The sequence below is a fragment of the Octodon degus genome, unplaced genomic scaffold (assembly GCF_000260255.1).
Source record: "Octodon degus isolate 3935 unplaced genomic scaffold, OctDeg1.0 scaffold00003, whole genome shotgun sequence".
Lineage (NCBI taxonomy): Eukaryota > Metazoa > Chordata > Mammalia > Rodentia > Octodontidae > Octodon > Octodon degus.
Window position 1 is genome coordinate 10,571,756 of NW_004524579.1, and position 20,265 is coordinate 10,592,020.

Sequence of the window (20,265 nt, forward strand, 5' to 3'; positions counted from 1 at the left end):
GCCCTTCAAGTATGATCCTCTTAACTGTGAAAATGTTTGTTCCTTAAAAAGAATGGTGTAGAGAAGATGGGTGTGTTAAACAAAGTTGAAATTTAATAGAAACTTAATTAGCAAGTATGGTTAGATTCTTATTCTAAACAGCGCTATCTTGGGTACTTTGAGAGATAAAAAGATGAATTGGACGGGACCGTGAGTCACCCAAAGCTCACACTAGAGAATGAGAAACAGCTGTGACAAGTGCTTTAATAGCTGAATAAACAGCACTGAGGCTGAAAGTACTGCTGGGAGCCAGGGAATTCATTCCAGCTGAGGATGCCTTTTTAAATGATGGGACACATGCGGATCATTAGGTGCATAGAAGCCGAGTGCAAACATATGACATAGCCCTTTTATGCAAAGAATTTATCTTCTTGCAAAGATGAGACTTACGCATAAGATAGGAAACTTTAGAAACAGGCAAACTACTGTGGAGTGTACAGTTACACACAAAAGCACAAAAATACTTGGACAAGAAGTAGAGGCTGTGGGAGTTCTCCAAAAAGACCAATCAGTATTGACTGGAAGGGTAAGTGGCATCTTGAAAAAGATGGACTGTGAGGTGGACTGAGAAGTAGCAGAACTCTTTGTAGAAGAAGCACAAGGATAAGTTAGAAATGATGAAAATGCCAACTGATGCAGGAGAGACCACAGCCGCCTCTATGAACTTCAGAGATGAACCTGGCTGAAGCACCAGGTCTTTTCTGGAGAACACTGGAAGAGCACATTGGTTACATTTAGTAAGAGTGAGATAGGAATGCTACTCCAGAATGCCAAGATAAGGAATCTGGACTTGATTCCTGAAGAACAGGAAATATCTGTGGTTTATCCGATAGCTTAAGGACATGTGACAATAAGTATAAGGACCAGAATGAAAAGTATTGCTTTTCTGAATTGTTTGACACAGAGTTCCTCTAAACACATTGAACTCAGTAAAGGATTAGGCACATCATGTTATTACTACACATAGTTCCCTATATGTTAGGCACATATAGAGAACTAATGAGTTATTACTCAAGCCTAACAATTATGAAAATGGGTGTGTTGAACCTTAGTTGACTTTCTCTATCATTAAGAAGTAGATGGAAAACATACAGTAGGTTAATATTGGTTAAAACACTATGAGAAAACACTGAAATGAAAATACTACATGAAAAGAAAGAGATATGTCCATAAAGAACCTATTTCACCTATGCTAAGGACCTTTAGAAGGAATACTGGGCTCATAAAAAGGAAATTTCCTTTTGTAAAATGGTTTTTAAAAAGAGAACTATATCTGGAATTATAAGCTGGTTCAATTTCAATACCATACGAGGAATAAACCCAAGAGCTTACCAGCAACCATCAGCACATTTAATGTACAAAGCAATCAGCAAGACTTTATGAAGGGAAATCATGGTAGATCAGCTCAATTTCCAGCCAGGCTAGAGTTATTGATCTTCATGATAAGGAGGCTATAACATGGATGAAGTTTTGTAAGACTATGAGGTCTGCTGTATTTAACATCATTTTTAATAAGCTAACTAGATAAAATCTGTGCATGGTTCACATGGAGATAGATGAGAAGAACTTATATCCAGGTATTACTTATTGATTAAGAATCTCTCACTATTACTATGGAAATATCTGCCTGTAACTCATCAGCTCCAAGGTCAGAGGTATGTTAATGGCGTCAAAGTAAGGAAGCTGCTTTCTAGGTGGATTCACTTTCATTCACTTTCCAAGAATCACCTTACCAGGTTGGGCATGCTCCTTCCCTCTGACTCAAAATGCATGTTGTTATTGTTGCTAGAGTGCCTGAAAACACCAACAGTGCAGCCTAAATCCTCATTAGTAGAAGAAAAAGAAAACCAGTGCCCTTGAATTCTCCTTAGGCTAACTCTATACACAGTCAAACAAAACTATCAGCTTATTCAACATCAAGAAAGTTGATGAGTTCACTGACTTGAGCTCTTTGCTTAAATTGATTGGTCTACAATAAGCAAATTCACCTTGAGAATTGATGATAGTAGGAGAACCAACAGTCGTTCTTGATACGCCTGTGTAAGGTGTGTTTGCACTTCTCTAACCCACCGAAATCTCCACTGTGCCCTTCAGCCTAGGTGCAGCCTTCCTGGATCCCCTTTTCAAACCACTCACGCCAGAGTTTTATCCAATATCATGGCATCTTTATGCCCTGTTGGCTCCTCCCAACTAGTGTCCACATATCCATCCAAAACCTCAGTTTTAGGTCCACAAAATCAATATGCCTGAGAAAGCAGAAAGGACAAAGTCTCTGAAAGTCTTCTCAGTCTCTGACACCATCGCTTTTATAATTTGCAGTCCACTGTCCTTTGCATAATGAGCCAGGTGGGCTGCCCAGGCCTGGGCAGGTTGATGTGCTTCTCTGAGCCCATGCAGCTGCGCTTGTGAAAAGCCACCTGCAGCCCACCTCTCTTTTTGATATATGTTCCATCTGGGAAAACTATGAAACCTTTTCCTTCACATTTTCTATCTAATTTATTATTTAGCTTTCCAATGTTGCTTCTATTTCTTCTGATTATAGTTACTTGTAAAAATTTCCTGGTAGGGCCAGCCAGATAGCTCAGCAGACTAAAGTGCCTGCTTAGGCAGAGTGCAATGGCAGAAGTTTGATCCCTGGCAAGCAGTGTGGCCATGCCACTGGGGTGCACTGAGATGGTAATTGAGGGTCATGATGGTGTGTGCCTGTAATCCCAGCACTTGAGAAGCTAAAAACAGCAGAATCACTACGAGTCTAACCTATGTAGCGAGACCCTGTACACCCTGTAGACCCTGTCCTAAATTCATAAAAAAAAAATTCCTGGTACATCCTCTCACCATAACCTAATTTTTTAAAAGTATGAATTCGAATCCTACAATGGCTATTAAATATTGTGGTGTCTAGGTCATTTGTTCAGATATTTGAAAGACATAAAAATTGTTCTGAAAGCTAGAGTCGTTAATCAGTGGTAGAGAAATTACCTGGTCTGTGTGAGGCACTGAGTCGGATCCCCTGCGCTGCAAAACCGTAAGATAAAATAATAAAATTATCTCATGTATTCTTCATCTTTTAGCCTGTCATTATTTTTAATAAAATGGGAAGTTACAAGATATAAAACAGGTATGCACCAAATAAATTCTATTGGTGTTTTCAAGTGATTTGATAGCGTCACATATTCATATGACACAGTGATATCTTTTGGTCCTTTTTTGTCATAAGGTTCTTTAGACATGACATACAGTTTTATAAATCAAGCTAGCTGTCAAGCTGGTGATTCAGTTGAGAAAGACACATTTCCCTTGTCCTCTACTTATACAATGTTCAAATTGCATTATATTCTTTGAGGTTGCTTTTTTCATTGATCCAGACAAATCTTGCTTTGTGCTTTTTCAAAGAACTGCTTATCAGAAAATTTCCAGTAACCTTCTGGCATTTCAAAATTACATATTCCCTGGATAACAATTTTCTTTGTTGTAAATATAAAGCGTCCAAGTTCTTAAAGATGTATCTAATCCAGTACGACAGTTACATGAAGTATTGTTGGCTGCTTTGATTTCTTATGAGCTCTGTCATCCCCCTTCTTTCATACTTCAACTTGCTTTTCCCTCACAGTAAATTTACATTTTCAAACTGGCTGAGAGACATTATACTTATGTATCCATAAGCTACTGATTATTTAAAATGTATAATACTCAAGCACAATGTTTCCTCATTGAAGTAATGTTAATTACTTTATCTCCTCTATTTTCCTAGTTTCAAAATTTCATGTTTTATTATGTCAAATGTTTTAGTATGTTATAAAACAGCATAATATAAAATACTTTATTTAACAAGAAAGCAATTCTACACTCTGCTTACACAAAGCTGTCTTATTTTCTTAATTAATAAAGGGCAATTCCTTCTCATCATAGCTCAGTTTCAACTTCAGCTGAAACACAAAATGATTACCACATCTAATAAGAAATAATTGAGATTTTTCCCCAGTGTTTTCTTATTTTTGTTATAAATTACCTCAGAAGCGCTTCCAATTCAAGCCATATCTACCAAAAGGTAATTTGTTAGTCTGATTCTATGGAGTTTTCATAAGTAACTAAAGTAAGAGCCAGTAAGTAGATTTGGGAATCCACAGTTCAGAATTCATTTCATTTTTGTGCCTTTGTCTCACCTCTGTTTTATCGTATTGTCATTGTTATTTAGATTCCTGGCTTCCCTGCTCTCTCAGAGAGTCTCTAGTGTTGGTCCAAGAAATTCGCTGAATCTGGAACCTGTCCCTTTTCTTCAGAAAAGCAGTAAACCCTGGACTCAGTGCAATCTTAAATACCCTAAATTACCCCATTGTCTATGACTTTCATGCCAACTATGGCTATGAGATTTGGGTCACTGCAATCAAACACATCCTGTCCTTCATCCTGTCCTGAATCTCTCTCCCCAGGCAGTACCATTAGCTAACTTTCTCTCTTTCCATTTTGGACTAACTAGCATTCCCACCAGCCCTCCACACTCCCACTGTCTGCAGTATGCACTCTGCATTTCCTGGCTTCGACTGAAGTCTCCTGGGCCTCCCGTTACATGGCTCCCTCGCATTGCTCTCCAGAAAAGTTGCTTATTCTACCCCACCCTCCACTTAACTCTGTGTCACAGGGTCTGGTCTGCACTTAGCATTTCTTATCACTCTTTGAAAGGTGATTTCTCCTTGGATTATTTGACTTCTACTTGAAATTTAGGCATCCATGTTACCTCTCAAATCTGGATGATAATCCTTGAAAATGATGGCCTTCTAGGGCCTTGACTCCCCAACTCCAGCCATCTCTTTATCCCATTTCCAACTCCCACTACCCAGCCATATCTTGAGACAACGTATAGCTCGATTTCTGAAACTATAACTCTACTACTTACTAGCTGTGGCCATTAATGGTTTACTTAAGCTCTCTGTGCTGAGATAATAATAATACAAAGTTCCTTGGATTTCAGTACAGTGCCTAGGTCGTGTTAAATCCTAAAGCGTACAGCAAGGATGCGATGTACACACTGATTCTTTGCCCAAGAGTCTCTGCAAATAACAGAGCACAACTATGTTGTCCTTTTTCATCCATACAATGGAGCAATAATATTTTTTTAGAATTTAGTCAGCTCTACTCCTACTAGAAATGTCACAATTTTCATATTTGAAGACTTTATTCATTTTAGTTGGAAACTCAAGATGTATGACTACTGCATTATCTTGCTTTTAGTAATAATGTGGATAAGAATGAATTCTTTCTCTATTAGACAGAATTATAAATCTATTGTCAGGGCCAACCAAATAGCTCAGTGGATTAAAACTCCTGCAAGCAGGCGCAGGGGCTGGGGATTCCATCCCCAGGCCCACTGTGTTGGCTCCACCCCTTGGGTACACTGAGAGCCAATTGAGACTAGGAGTGGTGGCATATGCCTGTAATCCCAGCTCTTGGGAGGCTGTACACAGGCAGATCACTATGAGTCCGCTCTAGTAGTGAGATCCTGAACACCCCGTAGACCCTTCTGTAAAATACAAAATAATAATAATAATAATATTAATAATAATAATCTGTTGTCCTTGGTGTGTGTGTGTGTGTGTGTGTGTGTGTGTGTGTGTGCACGCATGTGCGCACATGCGCTTTGCGGAGGTACTTGGAATCTGAGGCAGGACCTTGTGCTTGCCAGGCAGACAGTGTGCCACTGAGGTATACCCCAACTCTCTTTGTTTGATTGCTTGTTTGTTTCTTTGTTTTTGCTGACTACCCTTCATTAGTCTGATAAACATTAGTCAGCAAGATCTACTATATATCATCACATTTTCAGTGTAACAGTCCTTTAGTAAAACAAAATATATATAAATTTCTCAATAAGAATTTATAAATGTCTTAGAATCAAAAGCAGATTACATAAGATTATGCTTTTATTACTTGCATGGTGGCACAGGCATAAATAGTTTAGACATTTGAGGCATTTTTATCAACTTTTTAAAACTAGTCTGTGAAGCTTATATCCCCTATTTAATAGTGATTGAAGGGGAGGACCATTTAGAAAGCAAGCCAAGTAGTTCCCATTGCAGCTCAGCTCCATCCAACCTAGCATAAAAGCTGCACGCTATTGTGATCTGCTTTGTTGTAGAGTTCTGCATAACTCTGGGCATGGTACCTTATATAGAGCTTCCCTGGTGTTGCTTTGGAAAAGTCCTATGCAGAAAATGCCAAAACTCAGCTTGAACTCTTGTCCCCTGTCAGGGAGAATCTTTCTATCAGCGGGATTTCTCAGCTCTTTCAAAAATCATTCAGTGCTTTCTTGGTAAATTTTGTTCCTGTGTAATATGCCAACTGTAGCTTAAGCAAATTGTTCATCCTATAGGCTTTAAAAGCAAAGACTCTCAGCCTGGAATTAAAGCCTTTGTTATAAAAATTTCTGTGTGAAAAATGTTGTGTTAAATTCATTGAAGACTGTCCGTTGTTTTAAATTCACCTTTTAAAATAGTAATTTGCTATTAGTGTTTCCATAGAGAAGATAAGAAATTTCATTAAAGTTAGTAAATGGTGAGCCAATACTTGAGTCCAGGAGTCTTACTCAAGAGTCTGCACAGGCAAGTGAGGTTTTATAAATGAGAAACAACTAAAATGTTAAGTCAGTCCTGGGATGCTGGGTAGAAACTCTTCTAGATTAAGACACTTCTCATGACCATGATGAGCTCCAAGAGTCCAAGGAAAGTTAGTTATTTGGAGTTCAGAATACAATGCTAACTCTCTGTTCAACCCACAAAATTCTGTTTAATCTTTAAGATTGCTAAAATACACGAGGTTTATAATGGTTAATGCAGACATCACGATGTTTCAATTCCAGAAATCAAACAAAGCATAAAACACTAAGAATTTTATTTAAAACAAGTTTAGTAGTTTTTTATTTCATGTTAAATTTAATTAGAAAATAAAAGGATATATAAAGGTGTTTGATAGCAAGAAAGGCATGAGAGTGGAAAGCAATCAGGCACATTATAAAACATGATAATTTTTCATGAAGTTAAAAAGTTTCAAACTGTGAAAAAAAAATGGAGACAGGGATAGAAGCTAAAGGGATGGCATGCAGAGCACTTCTTCAATTTATACAGAATACAAAGACAATGAATTTCAAAGGCATCTGTAATTGCAACAGATATTTACAATCACACACACACATATACACACACCACGCATCTATCTCCCTCCTAACCACTGACCATTATGTTGATAAAAGAGTTAGACCAAAGATACTACCAAGCGTTGCAGGTCAGAAGAGTGACGCACGGTGTCCTGAGCTTCTAGCCTAGGGAGGAAGAATAAATAGGAAAAATAAGGTCTTTCTTTCTTTCTTTCTTTTTTTTTTTTTTTTTTTTTTTTTTTTTTTTTTTTTTTTTGGTGAAACCAGGGTTGAACTCATGCCCTCACGCTTGCCGTGGAAGTGCTTATTCTACTGAGCCATCTCCAAGGCCCCATGTTTCTTTTGTTAAAGCTCCAACCAAATGTTCAGACATTGTCTAAATGGGCACCTGTGGACTTACAAAGGAGTCACATAATTCAGTTGATTAATTCAATTCAATTTACATAAAAATCACAATACATTGTGCAGCACATATTAGATATCCAGTGGATAAGTTAATAGTATTACTCGGCAAAAGTGAGGTGTTTCTCTAACTCCTAACTGAAAAGAAAAGATGGTATTTATCTATTTAGTGCCTTTTAAAACACTTTTTAAATTTGAGTTTGCAATATGAAGAACATAGAGAACATAGCCGTCAGAGATTTAGGCTTTTGTTCTTTGTGGCTACATTTTTTTTCACTTTCTCTAAGGCATTTATTTCCTTTGTCCAAAAAGCACTTCTGTGTATTACCTATTCTAGAACTTTATACTTTTAGGTTCCTTTTATATTCTTAAAAATAGTGAGAACCTTATTGTGTGTGTGGCATATCTGCTGGTATTGTTCAAATTAGAAGTTAAAACTACGAACTTTTTAAAGCTAATAAATTCCAGCAAGAATAAGAAATCATTTATTTATTAACATAAACAACACATTTTATTCAAGATAAACTATAAATTTTAAGTAAAGACATTTGGTAATAAACAAAGAAGATTTACATTTTTGCAAACTATTTCAGTGTCTCTTAATAAAGAGTATTTGAATTTTCATATCTACCTCTGAACCTACTCTATTGCACTATGCTGTTTGGTTAAGGTATAGTAAGAAATTCAGTCTCACATATATAGTGAAGAATGTTAAAATTATTTTGATACCCATTTTAGATCATTGTAAATATTCTTTTGTTTTACACCTAAACTCACTAAGAGATTGTTTCTTTTATTGTTTTTTTTTTAACGTATTTAGTACATGGTCTACAGGGCCTCACTATGTAGATCTGAGTCCTAGTGATCTGCCTGTTTTCAACCTCCCAAGAGCTGGGATGACCAGCATGCACCATCACTCCCAATCTCAATCGCAGTCTCAGCACACCTCGGGTGCAGGGCCAGCATGGTTGTGGTGCTGGGGATTGAACCCTGGCCCCTGTGTTCTGCCTAAGAAAGCGCTTTAGTCTGCTGAGCTGTCTGCCTGGGCCTCTCTCTTATTGTTTTGATATCTATAAGTTTACATTCTGTACTGTTATTATTTGTGTCTAGTTGTCCCCCCAAAGCTTCATGCCGTCTTGGAATATACTTCTAGAGCTTATGATTAATTCATGATCCACTGGGATTATGGGTGTGAGTACTACACCCAGCCTGTAGCAGATAGCCTGAATGCAACTTAAAGGAGACACACGTGCTCTCTGTAGCCATTGTTGCCTCCACTCCCTTTGCTCTTGCTCTTTTCTGCTGCCATGAACTGCTGCTCTCTGCCCTGTGCCAGTCTGCCTTGGAGCCAGATGAGTATGGCCTGAAACCTACAGTAACTGTGAGCTAAACAAGCCTTCCCTTCCTTCATTTTGAGTGTCAGGTATTTGTCCCAGCAACGAGAAGAGTAACTGAGACATGCACCGTGTATTTGCAATTAGTATATATTGCAGGACTACTAAATTGAGATAATTAATATATGTATTACTCTCTTAGCAATTATCAAGAATATATTACATTGTTATTAACTACATTGAACATGTTGTATATTAGATCTCTTGAACTTTTTTCTATCTAACTAAAATTTTGTATAATTCAACCAACATCTCCCCACTCTCTCAGTCCCTGATATTGACCATTCAACATCTTACATTTATAAATTTAACATTTGTAGATTCCACAGTTGAGAAATCCCAAAAATTGCTTGTTTTTCTATGCCTGATTATTTCACATGACATAATAATGTCCTCCAGCTTGACCCATGCTGTTGCAAATGACAAGATATCCCTTTTGAAGATAATATAATATTCCATTGTACATAATATATGCCAACTTTTCTTTACCTATTTAGCTTTTCTTTTTTTTTTTTTTTTTTTGGTGGAACCAGGGATTGAACTCAGGCCCTTGCGCTTGCCAGGGAAGCACTTATTCCACTGAGCGATCTCCTCAATCCCCCACTTAGCTCTTGATGAACATTTAGGTTGATTCTATATTTTGATTGTGATGAATAATGTTCAGTGAATATAGTAATGTAGTTATCTGTGGCAAACTGATTTAATTTCATTTGACTATATGTCCAAGAATGGATTTCTAGATCATAAGGTCATTATGTTCAACAAGTGATTATTTCTTAAAAGTAAGTTGTAAAGTGAAATTTTAAATAATTTCAATGAACCTTTTATACTTTATCACATTGACATCCTTTATCTGTCTCATACTTTGTATATATTTGTATCTGTGTATGATTTTATAGCAATGCAGATTGATTGTTTTGAAAATATGAGCTTAGTGAGCTAACCAGGTATTCAAAATATTGACAAATTTTACCTAGAGTAACAACGTTAACAAAAACTTTTGTTAAGAGCATCATCAATCTCATCAAAGAAAGTCTTTTAGGTTTGGGAAGCTGTCATGTTCATGGTGGCAGATGCAAGCTCTCAAGAATTCTATTTTTACTTGAAATCTCCATTTTGATCATGAACAACACAACTGTCATTTGTGTTACTTGAAGTGACAGCTCACTTCATTCATTTAAAAAAAAACTTGTGAAACATCCAAATTTGAATAACCATAGTTTGTCTGTCAGTCTTCCTTGCTTAAAATGATGTTCCTGAAAAAAGCAACTAGCTCAGTTTATAATCATTGGCAGAAACCCTCTGTGTGCACAATCACGTAGTCATTTTTGTGCAACAAAACAGCCCTATATATGCTTCCCATTTCATGCCGCAAAATATTAAAATATGTATTTGAGGTTTAGATTTAGAAAAATTAATAATGTGTACTGTTCCATAAAAAAATGGAAATAATATACTCATTTTTAGTGTAGTTAAAAATCACTAGCAGAGCCTGATGCAGTTCCCTTGATTATTGCAAAGATACTGGAAAGTTTATTCACCATTGTCTTAATCATTTCAAGTCTTAACATGAATTGAATAAACCTGATAGTATATTAGTATGACTATGAAAATGATATTGAACTTGTGACTACCTCAAAAGAGTCTTGAGAACCCTTCAGGGCACATGGATCACAATTTGAAAAATTCTATTGCACAGAATGCCTCTTTCTAAATTTATTTCATTCTGTCATATTTTAAAATATCTCCCTCCTCATCCGCAGCGTTTATGTCACTGAGTTACAGAATCCAAAGTCGTGACTGCACCATAAGAATACTCAGCTGTCAACTAAAATGCAGATCGCTAGTGGTGATTAAAATTAATCTAGTCATTTGTTCGCTAATGACTTTGAAATAGCATAAGACAAATCAATGAGTATGGAAGGTAACACGAAATGTCACCCACTCCGACTCCCAAAAGCAGCCTATGGAGAGAGGGGTGGAAATGGTTGGCCCCAGCCAGCTGCCCAGTAGTCTTCAACCAAACCAAGCTTGTAAAAACATAAATGCCATATTTACCAACGTAAGACCTTGCTCACCTAATGGCTGGTATTTTCTTTCTGTATTATTGTAGGAGAAAGGACATAGACGGCATTATGCCCCAACTTTGTGGTCAGGCCAAGAAATGAGGGATAGCTGCAACCCCAAGCATAATTCTGCTCACAGCCAGTCATTGTTGTCAGTGGAGCACTCTGTTGTTTACTTTTAGCAAACAGGATTTAATTAACCTCCATTCCCTGCCCCCCTCCAATAGCTCTTCTCAGATCCTTCAGAATCATAAAGCCACTGTTGTCTAAGAAGTACTGCCTGTGCAAGGGAAAATTTCAGAGAAAACATAAGGATATTTCCACCCCATGACTGGGAGAAAAACAAAATACCCCATCAGAAACATAAAAAGAGAATTTCTTCCCTGTGATGGTCCATATTGTTGTCACTACACTAGAATACCCGAGACTGGGTGACATAATGAGAAATACAAGTTTACTGTAGCTCATGATGGAGAAATCTGGGAAGCCTGACAGCATGAAATAGGTGTTGGGTCAGCTTCTGGTGATGGCCTGGTGCTGCATCTTAAAATGACAAGCAGGCAAGTGTGCGAGAAACAACAGAGGTGCAGCCTCAGCGCGGCCCACCCCATGCTCTATGACTAACCCAGCCCCGTAAGCATAACCCAGAAAAACACTGAGCCCTCTTAATGATGTGTTACCGCTTATATTCTCACCTCCCCAAACCACCACAATGACAACAGAGTTTACCCTGGGGTGCAAAAGAGACAGCCATATTCAAAACACAGCAATGTGTCAGCATGGAAAAATAGTTCACTAAGATGCCTTTGCATGTGGTGCTCAGATACCATAGGCCAAACACTGAGTGGTTCAGGGTCCTCACTGGGCATAGCAGCCCCAGCCAGCCAGTCCGTGAACCACCAGCTTTACCCCTAGCATTGACACGCAGGGGCTGGACCTCCCTGTTGTGTATGGGTACAGACAGTTCTTCCTCACAGTTGAATTCATATTGTCCAATCTCAAGGAAATAAACTCATAAAACCAAAAGCAGTTCACTAAATTTTATAGTCCTGAATGTATGTTTTACAAGGATACTCCCAGGTGCTAACTCCCCAGTCATTACCTGCAGTTAGATGTAGGAAGGAGCTAAAACGCAAGCATTGTTTAGTAAAATTAAATCAGGGTGAAACCAATCTGCTGGGTCACCCAAATGTTTAAGAGTTTACAGCTAAGTATGTATCTCAAAAGGTAAGTGTGCTGTCAGAATCTAACAAGTGTGAACAGGACATTTTTTTCCCCCGGAGTATCTCCTTTTGATGTACTGGAAAGAGTAATGACGGGCCGTTATTACACAGGTCCCAGGCACCCCCACTCCACTTCATAACTGTCATCTGTCCTTTAATTAGTTACTTAGCCTCCTTTAGCTAAAGCGCATCTCGGGGAATTAAATGAGCTAATGGATATGGAACATCTAATAAAATGCCTGGCATATGGTAGGAGAGCAATGAGGATTAATTTCCTCCCTACTCTATCTTTGCTATGCTTCTGTCGCTGGCTCCCCTGCAGTCGAAAGGGAGGTGAAGTTGCACAGTTCAGTGTTGTCACAGAACAGCTGTTTTAGAGTACTCACTATGCTAGGCTCTAGACAGTGTACTTGCCAAAGTTATTTACCAACAACTCTGTGATAAGTACTATACCTCTCCTTGTGTTAGGCATGAGGAAACAGAGACACGATGTTTAGTAAATTTACCTGTCTGCAAAGTGGAGTAGTTGAGGTTGGAGTCTAGGCACTCTGGCTCCAAACATATATTTGTATCTGACACCGCAGGCCCTAAACTGTCCCTCAAGCATGACCTGCATAGGGAACCTTTAGTTTCCATCGGAGGGACTTTGTACATCTGGCCCAGCTCAGCATGTGTGGGTTTAATTCTCAAAGGACAGCTTCATTCCTACATTTCTAAGTTCTAGGTGGGAACACATTAAATTCATCTTAATTATTATGAGTACTTCCATTTACTTAAATATGATGCACATGCCCACGATGAACAAAAAGTATATTCCTCTACCCAGAATAATTATTTTGAATAATTTATCCTGATATGTAATCTTATCTCAATAAGCATTTTGTTCCTTAATGTATTTTAAATTATGATAAAAGCTATCTTTCAAAAACTGGGGTTATGTCTTCCAGTCTACACTTGAAAGCTAGTTGCCAACATGAGATTTTAATAAAAATATTATTATATGAATCATAGCAATGAGATTTTATATTCTTTAAGTACATGACTTGTTAAATTCCTACTAGTCATTAAACATCCCCTTTACAAGCCCCTAAAAATATATAAACTTCCATAACTGAGAGGTAAGCTGCCAGAACATAACTACAAACACTTCATATTTCATCAAATGTGTATTTGAATGTCTCTCACTCTTACAGTTGCCAATGTGATTATGAGGGATTTTGGGAAATAGGAGTAACATATTTTAAAGCCACAAGTAAGCTAAATCTCGTTTGAGTAAGTGATTTCAGCCTTTCCGTGCACAATTCACATCCTTTCATTGTCCTATTTATCCTCAAATGAGATTCTTAATGAGTGATATAAATATCAATACATAGAGAGAGATTAAAAAGCCCAGTGACCCCAGGAGCAGGTGGGGTTGACTGTTATTAGTAGTAAGGGGACTTTTTGTGAATGTCATTTATGACTAGAATATTTATATTGATTGGCTTGCATACATAAAGAAAATTACATGGCAGCTAATAAAGTTTTAAAACATTCTTGCTGGATACAGTTGTCATCTCACAAGGCTTCCAGGGATGACGTATTTTGAAACATCTAAGTCCAACTAGGGAGCCAGGAGGTTTTCCAAAGATTTGTAGTCCCTTGAACATCTCTTAGTTTATTTTGAGTTCAGAATTGACTTAGTCACTGTTGTTTGTATTTCTAATCATCAAAAATATTCTAGAAATATACACTTTGGTGTCTCACTTTATAATCTGAACAGAACATCACTGACATTTTAGAAAAACTTCAAGCAAAAAAAAAAATCCATAATTTCTGGTTCACTCCATCCAGTGTTTTTTCTCTGGCCTAATATGGATATAAAATGCATCTGACATTAGTGTTTTCCCCTGTTGCTGCAGCTTGCCAGGATATCCAAACCCATGTAGGATGAATCCTTTATTACAGCAAATATAAAAAGACGTAAGATTCTAAGCAGCTCATTACACTCTAATGCTCCTTACACTCAAAACCATATTTTAATGTATAATAAGTATATGAATTTATTTTTAAAGTGGCAGATTTGTTCTTTGAATAGTTACCCTTTCAAAGTTCTTTGCGCACATTTGTGAGGTTATTAACAGGATGCATAAATTATGATCATTTTCATTCAGAAGACAGCACACTCTTTTCCTAAACTTCTCAAGATTATTCGATAGCCTTCAAACATAAGGCAGAAGTCGGCATACTAGAAATGGATGCTTTCATAATGCTGAGCTCTGGCTTACAGATTCCTATTAGAAGGGGATGGGGATTTTTATACTATGTGGAGGGTTTGCCTAAATGAATACTATGATTTTAAAGGTATTATACTCAATATTTGACACTTACGGTGAACCCTGAACGTAGCTGCTATGAGAGTACTCTTTACTGTTAATAAGATCTACATATGGCTGGAAGGGGTAGCACATACTCTAAATCAGGAGGCTGAGGCAGGAGGATTGCTGGGAGATAAAGACCAGCCTGGGCTACAAGATAAGTTCAAAGCCAGCTTGAATGACACAGTGACACTGTTTCTCAGGGAAAAATAATAAGATTCATACACAAGTTTTTGAGCCTGTTCATGAAATTGACAAATGTTGAGAGTGCTATTAATCCCACCTTATAGTGTGGCGAGTAAGTCTTCCTATTTTTGCTTTCACTTTCAGAAGATATGACAATTTTTAATTGTTTTCATTGGCTATATATGTACTTTCTTAACTGGTATGCTGTTATTGATTAAGCACTTTAAGTCGTGTCTATTGTGCTTCCTATTTTTTCAAAACGCATTTCCTTTAAATCAGTATTTTAAATGGTCACAGTGTCAGTTATTGCAGAATGATCCAAATCACAATACAAAATTTCTCATAAGATGATGATGTAAAAAATCACAGCGAAAATCTGGGCATATCACTTAAATTCATATATTCATTTGGATATAATAAGCTCATTCATTAGAATTAGAGGTAAATTCATTTAAAAGTGAACATTTTTTAACTTTATAGTTTTTAAATTAAGAAGAGGTAACCCATACAAATTTTTTTTAAATGTCATCTTTCACACATTATTGGGGGGAACATGTGTTTTATATCTATGGCTAGTTACATAATATACCAAAGTCTGTTGGAACTATTAAGAAAATAATACAAATTTTCTACAATGGTAATTATCAGTTTTAACTATTATACCACTTGATACTTTTCTGAGCTAATGTCTGAAATAAACTAGATATTTGGGATTACTTTTATTTTAGAAGCAATATGGCATCAAAAATGTTAAATTTCGTGATAAAAAAATTTAAAACATACAGACCCAGGTCATATATTAAAACTATTTATCATTCTTCACAAATATGCATTTAAAGTTAACAAATTATATACCTAAAAGGATCATAGAATCCTACCAGGAATTAAGATGGACCTGATTTTCATTTCACTGAATGTGAATACTAGAGAAAGTGTCTAATGTCCCTCTTTGGGAAAGGTACACACTGCTCAAAATGGGTGTTCCACAGTGACCACTTTGGCTAACACCCCTAAATTCTGACAGCAGAAGGTCACATGTATAAAAACATTATTTATGAACACTGTTACTGCAAACAAATTCCATAATGACACTTTTGCATATCAATCAGTGATTCTAGTAAGCAGATATATATGCTCCAAATAATGATTAAAAGAATGAGATCTGGCCAGGGAGATAGCACAGTGGAATAAGTGCTTCCCTGGCAAGCGCAAGGGCCTGAGTTCAATCCCCAGTTCCACCAAAAAAAAGAAAAAAGAATGAGGTCCTTTTTACCTTAGGATTCTCCCATCCTTTGGAATCACAATTGTCCTGTTTCTAGTGAACAATAGTGCCAAAGAGCATTACTATGCACAGAGAAAAACATTTAAGACAAACATAGAAGTGGATCCTTTCCAGTTCCGTTGAAATGTGACACACTGGAATATGATCACATGACTTCACTGCAAAGGACTCTAGGAAATGCAGTAGTACTATGCCCCAGGAAGAAGACGGGAGCTGGAGCACTCCTTCACTCCTGCTACAAATATGACACACTGCTACAAATATGACACACTGGAATATGATCACATGACTTCACTGCAAAGGACTCTGGGAAATGTATTAGTGCTATGCCCCAGGAAGAAGACGGGAGCTGGAGCACTCCTTCACTCCTGCTACAAATATGACACACTGCTACAGATATGACACACTGCTACAAATATGACACACTGGAATATGATCACATGACTTCACTGCATAGGGCTCTGGGAAATGTATTAGCGCTATGCCCCAGGAAGAAGACGGGAGCTGGAGCACTCCTTCACTCCTGCTACAAAGGTTCCTAAAAATGAAGAAGAACACTAACCCCTTTAGGACTGCTCTTTTGGACTGGGTTTGTCACTAAGGATTTGTTTAAGGTTTAGGATCTTCCAACTTTTTTGCTTTGGGGACTATTTGATCTCACTGTTCACAGAATTTGTTTTCATTTTTTTATCAATACATATTGATTATTTGGATTAATTGACTTCATTTGACTTACTTGTACCTGCACCTAACAAACTTCAATCCCTCTCTTCACCCAACCCTTCCTACTTGTTTTATATTCTCAAGGGGGCCTCTAATTTCAAGAACACATTTTGATCACAATCATGCCCAGTGTTGCCCCACTCCTTCTTCTTTCCTTCCTCTTATCTAATAATAATCTTGCCTCTACCTTTCTGTCATCTTTTTTAAATATGACATTTATGGAGAACATGCAGTATTTGTCTTTCTGATTGTGGCTTATATCATTGAGCTTGATAATCTTCATATCCTCCAATTTTTTGCAAATAACAAAATGTCATTTTTTTGGCTGAATAATACTCCAAAAGACAGATAATAAATAAGCACATAAATATGTATTATTGCAAATTGTAACTGATGTGTTCTCCAAGAGAGCTTAACCTATGCCTCTCAGTGAAAGAACAGAGTTTGGTGCATACTAAGGATTCTGCAATACTTGATGAATAATGCATGCCTAGATGCATGAAAATATCTGAAAGGAAAAAAAAGATGTTATCAAAGAATGTACTGGGGGAATTTAAATTAGTTTGGAAACCAAGGAAGGCTTTTCTGAGGAAATGATACTAACATTGGATTTTTTTAATTTTTAAAATTTATTTATTTATTTACTTATTTATTTGGTACAGGGTCTCTCTATGCAGCATGTACTTGTAGTGATCTTCCTGCCTCAGCCTCCCCAGTGCTGGAATTACAGGTGTGTGCCACCACACCCAGTTTCAGTGGCCAGCGCAGCATATAGTACCTGGGATCAAACCCAGGTCCTTGCGCTTGCCAGGAAGGTGCTTAGACCACCGAGCTATCACATTGAATCTTGAAGGATAATAACAATTAGAAAAGAGAAGTAATGCAGGGTGGACAGAATTTTTCAGTCAGAGGAAACAATAGTTTCAAAGAATCTGAATGAGAAATAGATTGATGCATTTAAGGAACTAAAAGACCAGAGTTGCAGGAACAGAGGGAGGCTAAGGGGAAATGGAGATACAGATCTGAAAAAGAAGGCAAGTACTACACCAGGGAGCATTTATGTGATATGTTCAACTCATCCACCTTTTCTGCATGCACAGTGGATATCCAGTGGAAAGTACACTGAAGAAAGCATGATGTAATTGTATCTTCACTTCAAAACACTGCACTAGCTCTCTGTGAAGTGGAGCATGAATGAAAGTAGAGATAGGAAGCTAGTGCAGATGATCCAAATCAGATGACCAGACCAGCATAGTCGTTGACAAGAAGGTGGAAGTAGAGCAGATGGGTTTGACATATGTTGTGTGAAAAGAAATTGGACATATGCAGCAATGAAGTCCTCTGGCTCCAGGCTGCATTTTTATTCCCCTTCAAAGTGTCATCACAATGACGATGCTGTCAATAAAGTAGGCCTTTCAAGATGTTTGGAGTTGCTTCTCTAGGATTTTTTAGAGCTTTGTCCCAAAGCTAGATGTGCTCACAGATCAGATAGCAGAGACTTCAATGTAGGCTGCATTCTGAAGCACTTCAAACTTGCTTCAGATTATGTTTTCCTATGGTTTCATTTTGTCTTCAAGAAATGAATTAAAGGGGCTAGGGAGACACCTTAGTGGCCTAAGTGCCTGCTGGCACGTACAAGGACCCTAGTTCGATCCCCGGTACTGCAAGCTGTGCAGGCCCCATGCTGGCCACTGAAACCAGGTGTGGTGGCACTGGGGAGGCTGAGACAGGAGGATCATTACAGGTCCAGCTACATAGCTAGTCCCTGTACTAAATAAATAAATATTTTTTAAAATTAAAAAAGAAATGAATTGCATAATTTCACAATTACATTGAACATTTGTTTGTGTACAAATATAACTTTAAAAATGTCCCAAACATTTTTGCCTTTAAAAACATATGTATTAAAAGATAAAATTTGGAGAAGTCTTTAAGTCTTTACATACTTGAAGCCAGTCCAAAGGTAGTAAGTACTTGAATTCAGCAAAATAGCCCAATGTAGTCCAATAAGCCATAACAGTAGTGGGTTATCAGCCGAACTGGCAATCACCAAAAGTTGTTGATGTTAGCCTTTTACAGCTTAGCATATTAATATGGCTTTACTTTTTTTTTTTCCAGAACCAGGGATTGAACTTAGGCCCTTGCACTTGCCAGGGAAGCGCTTATTCTACTGAGCCATCTCCCTGGCCCCATGGCTTTACTTTTATGCCTCGTGGTTTTACTTTTCTACTGGATGGTTAAGACCAAGTTAAAGTAGGACTTATATAACTAAAAGTGTAACTTTTGTACTTGACAAAGTCAGTCAAATCCCCTCAGGATTTATCCTGAAACCGTGCTACTTTCTCTTAGTTCAGTGAGAAGATAGGTTTGTACTAATACTGTTTAGACAAGATATCATGTCTACATCTCATCCTCTGAGTAACTACTATGAAGACAGTGACATGGAATGTATTAATTATTTTAACTGTCCTGCCAGCCTGTTTTGAAACTATTTCATTGCTATTTCATCTTTTTTCCTTGTTAAAATGAATAAAAGATTTAAGAATGATAAATTTTGGACCACATTTCATAGCTTGTATGCATAGTATTGCTGGCTTTATTTTAATTTTCCCATTTAATTTTAGGAATTAGTCAATATACAAGTTATGATATAAAATATAGTGAATGTTCACTTTTTTTAAAAAGTATGTTACAATAAAACACACAGTGCCACTCATTTCTCCTCAAAATTACACCCTTGCTTCAGAAGCGCTTACTGCGTCACTCCTGCCGCACTCTGAGGCAGTAACAGACATCCTTTTTGTGAATGTCTTTAGTGTTGTTGGTGTGCCGACTTCAGGTCCTGATTTATTCAGAAAACTTACCTCTCAAAGTCACCTTGACTTCGGGGAAGAACCATAAGTCACCCCATGCCAGTTCCACTGAATGAAGTGAACAAAAATGCACCATAATGTTTGTATTTGACAGAAATTTCACAAATGTTTTGAGTCAGTTCAGGACAGTAGAGCAACCATGAGAAGACACTCATAAAAGAGGACTTGCAGAGCTGCTCCGGGAAGCAGCAGGAAGGACAGGACAAGTGCGTGTGGAACAAGAGAGCATTTCCAGAGTAACTAATAGCAATGTATCTCCTTACTGTCTTAAATGTTTTCATCTTTATTGAAGCATTCATGGTATTTTGTGATTGTATCACATAAGCGTTAAAACATTATCCTTAAAACCAGTGTTCAAGGGCCGGCCAAATAGCTCAGCGGACTGAAGTGCCTGCAGGCACAGGAGCCGGGCGTTCGATCCCCGGGCCTCTGCGGCACGTTGAGACAGCAATTGAGACTGGATGTGGTGCTGCGCGCCTATAGTCCCAGCTCTCAGCAGGCTGTAAACAGGCGGATCGCTCCGAGTCTGATCTAGTAGTGAGATCCTGAGCACCCTGTAGACCGTTCCCTAAAATA

General features: G+C 37.6%; 1 protein-coding gene across 18 annotated transcripts in view; it reads left to right on the plus strand.

Moving 5' to 3' along the window:
• Dtna (dystrobrevin alpha) overlaps positions 1-20,265 on the plus strand; it is a 407,896-nt gene that overhangs the window by 134,640 nt on the left and 252,991 nt on the right. The window lies entirely within an intron of this gene.